At 37.8% G+C, this 6,664-nt stretch overlaps 1 protein-coding gene across 2 annotated transcripts in view; it reads right to left on the bottom strand.

Annotated features, from left to right (window-relative positions):
• Window positions 1-672: 672 nt before the first annotated feature.
• The window catches only part of fam168a (family with sequence similarity 168 member A), a 47,820-nt gene continuing 41,828 nt past the window's right edge, over window positions 673-6,664 (bottom strand). For both annotated transcript variants that reach the window (XM_085429906.1, XM_085429907.1), the window contains one exon: window positions 673-6,616. The gene's annotated coding sequence lies outside the window, so the exon portion shown is untranslated. The remainder of the gene's footprint in view (window positions 6,617-6,664) is intronic.

Genomic DNA, 6,664 nt, shown 5'->3' with positions numbered 1-6,664 from the left:
TTCCTATCTCTCACTCATGTCTGTCCCGTCTGTAACATCTGAAAATAAAATATAATAAATAATAAAAACAAAGATCGACCAAATGGACCAATACGGCAATGCCACGATGATCCATTTGGCAAAGTAAATCCATTGGGTATCCTTGTTGGTCTTCAGACAACAATTCTGATGGCTAAAGAACCAAATGGGACAGGCGGCAAAGAAAAAAAAAAACATTGTTGGGAAATGACGTTAAAACTCTTCCCAGACTAACACACAGCAACAATTGCTTCCATTGCTGCCATCTTTCCTGCTTGGCACTGTTGTGACACACCTAAATGCTTCAGGCCAGCAAACTGCCAAAACTTCTGCGTTTATAGTTGTGCTCATATTTGATGAGTGGACTTGATTAGAAGCATGTGGCAGTTAATTACCCTCCTAATTACTATAGAATCAGTAAGGGCGTACGTAGTTTTATGGCTTTCATCTGAGGTTGTACTTACGTAATGTTAAGACCTGCTAAAGTTATGATGAATAAAACACTAGAATTAGGTGAGGGTTTATGACTTGATTTCTCTCTTTGTGCATATTTTGATGAATCTCAAAAAACAGTGTTTTATAAAATATACCCAACAATAAAAAAAATTATATCATGACAACACAACCAGGAAAAAAAAGGCCACACACACACAATAAGTCTTCCTTTTATAGGAAAATTTTAATAGTTATTCAATGTTCTACATTTTACAGTAAATATACAATTACAAACTTGGCTTAGTTATAGTACTAAGATCACTAACTGATCTTTTAAAAAAACAAAACAAAACAAAACCCTCAACAACAAAAAAAAAACAATAATAAAAAAAAAGAAAAAAAAAGAGGAAATTTAAAAAAGAAAAAAAAAAAGAAAACAGATTTACACTTCATATCACAAGCCTGACGCAGGTCCTTCACTCTGGACCAAATAGCTAACATACAATTCACTTCTCTCAACGCTGAACAGACGTTGGGCTTCAGTTTCAAACACAACCTTACGGTAACAGATATACCATAGCATGTGCAAACTGGGTACCAAACTAAAACTTCCAAAGATGGGGTTGTTCATCGTACTTGATCCAGAGGGATGCAAGCAGTTTTTTTTTTTCTTCTTCTTTTGTTTTTTTGTTGTTTTTTTTGGAAGACAAGGAATTTCCACTTTTTGCATCACATTTAGTGTCAAATCAAACTAAGAGATATCTCTGACAAGTTGAAATTAAAAAGCTGCGGCAGAACATTGAAGACATTTAAGAGCCTACTATTCACTTTGATAGTAGTGTTTTAGTTTATACTTGTGAAAAACTAAGACTTTGCAACTGCAAGGCAAAAACAAAAAACAACAAAAAAAAAAGAGAGAAGGGGAGGGGAAATGGAAGAGAGGATAGGTGTTATGAAATGCTTCTAGTCACATTTTCACTGTCAAGATAAAAAAAAGAAAGAAAATAAAAGCAAAAAAGGTTTGGAAATCTACAGGTTGACGGATGACGCGGTGAAGCAGAGTCACGGTTAAGACAAGTTTGCACACCCGCCCCCCTCACGCTGCAAAGTGTGCAACTGCCCATTTTCACTTAAGTGCAAATTGAAATAAATGAAACAAGGAATGGAGTGAAATGAGGAAGCAGTTTCATCACTCTGGAAAAAAACTAAACAAAACTGAAACTGTTCCCAGCCTCTTCACTGGGTCTCCACATTAAAACAAAATAATTTGTTTTTGAACTTTGTTCCACAATCAAAAAAAAAAAGGTCAAAAATACAGGTCTGTATTTTTAGTGATGTTCTGGTTGTCCAGACATCTAAAACTATCTCCCAATAAACCTACAGCAATTTGAGAAAGTGTTCAAAGGTGACATTTAATTGTGAGTTTTACATGCAAATGATTAAAAAGGCTCAAAGCCATCAGACACAGATGCCACATTAGACTTTGTCACCAGCGACATCTAGTGTTTAAAAAGGCGTCGATGTAACAACCATCGCTTCTGCAGTTCAGACGGGGAGGTGAGGGATGCAAACTTTAGGCAGGTTGGCACAGAAAGGTATGAGAGTTAAAAAAAAAAAAAAAAAACAAGTGCTAAGAGTGAAGACGGGAGGAAACAATATATGATCCGACATCATTTTGCATCCCTGAATGTGATGAAACCAGATGTGTAATGGAATGCCGAGTGGGCACAAAGTGAAAACGGGGGTAAACCCAGAGAGGAGAGGAGCAAAAGTTAAGAGTCAGGCAGACAATATGCATCAACAGCGTGAGAAACAGGACAGCAATATGGGAAAAAACCCCAAAACTAAACAGATTCACATGAAGCCAGACGCAACGAGGACTCAGAATTCACCACTTAGGAGAACAAAGTAATATTTATCGAACAACAACTGGTGAAATATGGCACAGAACAAAGGGCACAGAGGCTGAGGGTTTTCAAGACATCATTCAATACAATTCTTTGAACCCACAAAACAGAAACGGACAGAAAAAAAGGAAAACTGATTCTAAAGGCATCCATTTCAGTTCTGTCACCGATCCTCTTTTTTAGCTTTTTTTTGTAACATATCGTAACGTCTGTAATTTCAATGGGAATCTGGTGATAAGAAATCCCACAGTTTTATGTAAAGACCTTGTGTGAACTCCACTCCCTCCTATAGAAACGGATATGAAGCGGACAGATGCAGAAGAGGTAAAACAAAAACAAAAAATAATATATATATATATATTAAAAGCACAAACAGTAGCTGCCACACTGATGCAACCATGCTTAGCTAGAAATACATTACTGTACCACTTGCTGTATAAATATACTGCATGTTTTTTAAACTTAGAAATCCAATGCTATAGTGAAATACACCTGAATATTATGCATACCCATTATGCTCAATTGACCATAGGGAAAGAAGAAGAAAGGAAACAAGATTTAACTGAGAAATACTGACAAAAAGTAGTGGTTGGTTAAATAAATCCTAATGGAGTAACATCACTGCTGTCGCAAGAAAATGTAGTTTGTGAACTTGTGAAGTTTCACCAGCTTTAAATTAAAATGTACAAGATCCTTAAGCGGCGTCATTTCCTCACTCTCATGCTAAAAACACCCACTTGATATCGGCTAAAATACAAGAGTCGCTTTAAAAACGGGGCCCAAACGTAGGCGCTTTTCTTCCGACAGCGGAATTATGCGATATTTTCTTGAGAATTAACATACTAGTGTACAAACATCTGGACTAAGAATACCTCAAACACTCGACCTTATTGTTTTATTTTTAATTAGGATATAAATTGCTTCTTCCTCCGTCTTGCACTACAAAGTCTAGGTACCTGTTACTTAGCATTAAATTATAGTAGTATAGTCAAGTTTCTTTTTTTTGTCTTATGTTGTGCAATATTTCCTCACAATGTTATTCAATACTTCAAAAAAATTTGATATGTCTACTTTTCTTAGCAGTAACTGTAATAATTATTGAAAGGCGGCTGCATACGGAGCCTTGAATCCATATTTAGAGATTACAACAATATGCATTTGTTTATTTAAACCCCCCCAAAAAAGAAAATCAATTCAAAATGCTGATAAAATAATTACTGTACGTTAAAGTTGGAGGCATTCCCCTCTTATTTTATTGCAATATCAAACCACTTCATCCACATACCCGTGCGCTAAATGCTTTTTTTAAAAGACCAATCTACCCTCACAGGAATGTGAAGTTCTCCTTTGAGCTTTTTTCTTCTTGTAAATCCTGAAAAAATGCCACAGGCCTCACCTAAAAGTAAATCCCACCACGATCACGACTACCCCACACTGACGAGGACCAATACACAAAGACTTAAAGTGCCGCTATTACGTATCTGTGTTTAGATTTGCTTACATAGCCCAATGTTCTCACCGAATGGAGTCATTCTCTCCCTGAAAACACTGCCATGGAAATGCTTTGGCTGTAGCCCAGGCTCTTCTTGTGTTACATATCTATGTCACTATGTAACAGCCATAATCTTGGCCTAGAAACCAAGAAGTGAAAAAACAAACAAACACCCCACCTACTCGCCTATTATGACCTTTTTGTTGAGTTCTTGTACAAAATGATCAGTTTCTGCTGAATTACATTTGTCTCCACAACAATAATGAACCCTACATGTTTCATTTTAGCATGGCACACAGGTATAAATATTTACTCGATCTGTATTGTATTTGACTGTAGACAAATTACCAATAAAGTTCTTCTTTCTAACATAAAAACACAAGAAGAAATGGGTGAAATAATTCCACAAAAACATCTAACAAGACTGTCATATTTTCAATTTCCTGACATTAAAGTTCAGAGATGAGAAAATCTGGCTGAAGCTAAAAGTTTGTTAGTATTTGATGGCTCTTAGAGGAGCATCCAGTTATGAATGTGACCAAGTTTGATTGTCAAACTCCTTTAAATCTGCATTCTATCTAAAGACCAGCAGATGGCGATAGCTGTGGCTGCAAAAACACTTGTGGTCCTAAAGAAGTTCACAGGCTCATCAACTCACTTTGAGTCACACTGAACAAAAAAGTCTGTTCTGTAAATCTTGGTGATTTTATTTATTTTTTTATTTTTTTAAAATGATGATTATTTGCTTGCCCATGGGCTAATGACTTGCCAATCAAAAACCAATAAAATACAGTTTCCCAGTCAGACCCACGACTCCTTGTAACATCCATTCTTTTGCAAAATGGGGCTTAAACAAACATGAGACGTCACAGTATCCATCCATCTTTTATACAGTCTGGGTACAGTGAAGATTTCAAGAGCCAGGAGCCAAAACCGAGTGTTTCGGAGAGAGAATGACAAAGTTGCTGAAGCACTGTGGGAACTAATGTGTGACTAAAAAAAACATGTTGTTGTTGTTGTTTTTAATTTGTTTAACTTTAAAATCAATGAAGTGGAAAAAATAATTGTGAATACAAGCGTAACTGGGCACTTCAAGCTACATGACTAAAAAGCCGTGCTGCAACATGGACCTTATATGCTGAACAGATTATTAACAGACTGCGTCCAATCAGAAGGCTGTGATGTGCATAACATTTAGACGGATGGACTAGATTGAATTCTATTCATCTATCCAATGATATTTATCTGACAGGCCCATTATTTAATAAAAAATTCAATAGTCTGGGCTCTCATCTGCAGGCCGTTTGGTTATTAGTCCTCGTCTGGAAAATGGAAGGAGGAGGACGAGATGATATATTCACAGTGAGAAAAATCAATGTGCATCACATACAGCACAAAAGAGCCGTCTGTTTGTGCACCTCCTTGCAGGCGAGTAACAAACTTAACTCTCTTGTGCCTTAAGATGACAGCTGTGAATATGTCATCTTGTCTACTGTTCTCATTCCTTCCGGCTCTCCTCCGACATCACCACCGATCCCTTTAAACTCCATCACTGCTGGCTGTGTCTCCCATGCACACCCCAGAAATCCATGTGTGCGTGTGTGTGCGTGTCCACCAGCTAAAACATAACTGGAGGTACTGTACAATAAGCGCCACTAAGTGACGGTGTTTCCCAAAACACAACAGGAGCCCCTGTGTGTGTGTGTGTGTGTGTGTGTGTGTGTGTGTGTGTGTGTGTGTGTGTCAGAAAGTGTGCACGACCGTCCAAGCTGTTGTCACTGTTAGTATAGCTGTATTTTTTTAAGGTTTTAAATGTACTTACCTACTCTAACCACAGAAAGAAAGCTGACATGACCCAAACCACCCAGGAACGTCCTCTATAGCTAGGATAAAATTTTGATAGTGTTACAACATACTAGCCTGCATAGTATGTAGCATGATGTTTGTACTAGGTACAATGCTAAAGCAGACAAAAAATGTGACGCGTAGCATTACAGGTGATGGCTGGTCAGTGCTCATAGCACTCCTATGGAGGCGTAACAACCGGGATGACAAACTACTGCTGGACACAGCTACACTGGAAGACGACCGAGATCAAACTGAAAAAGGATGAGGAAGAATTTGGGGGGAGAGACTGCAAAGTAAGGTAACTCATCTGAGTGTAGCAAAAAGAAGGAACATTAAAAATCAACAATCTGTAAAACTAAAATCCTAGTTGTGTTGAAACCCTGTGCTGATATCTAGTCATTAAAAAATTTGGCAGCATAAGTCAATAAGTCTTTGTGACCAATGGAGATGAAGAAGAATAAGTGCCCAATATTCTCCAGCCAGCTGAGTTGCAGCAGGCAGAAACACACACACACACACACACACACACACACACACACACACACACACGCACACATACACACACATACACACACCAGCACAACACAGTAACAGGAGCGCTCGACACCCGTGATTGGTCAAGAGTCCTTCTGGAGTTCCAATGACAGACACAGCAAAGGAAAATGAGGAAATGAAATAAAATAACAATACAAAATAAGATAATGATTGGTTGGCAGATGAAAAGGAAAAAAGAAAAAGAAAACAAAGAAAAAGCAGCTTTTGTAAAAATGTTAGAGAATGTCGCATAATAACAATGATAGTAAAGTGGCTGTTGCACTTTAGTTTTGTTCTTGCAGACAGATGCAGAGTTCCCGTGATTACTGACGGGAGCTCGCGGTAAGATTCGAGCAGTTGCATACGATGGTGGACTCCAGATCTGGTGGGAAAGAAAAGCAGAGGAACACATAGGTGATTGAGTTAAGAC

Source organism: Copadichromis virginalis, linkage group LG14, assembly GCF_057382275.1.
Source record: "Copadichromis virginalis isolate Kocher_CV1m ecotype Utaka linkage group LG14, C_Virginalis_male_GT1.1, whole genome shotgun sequence".
Classification (NCBI taxonomy): Eukaryota; Metazoa; Chordata; class Actinopteri; order Cichliformes; family Cichlidae; genus Copadichromis; species Copadichromis virginalis.
The sequence above is the reverse complement of the archived record's forward strand: the minus strand, read 5'-3'. Positions and strand labels throughout refer to the sequence as shown.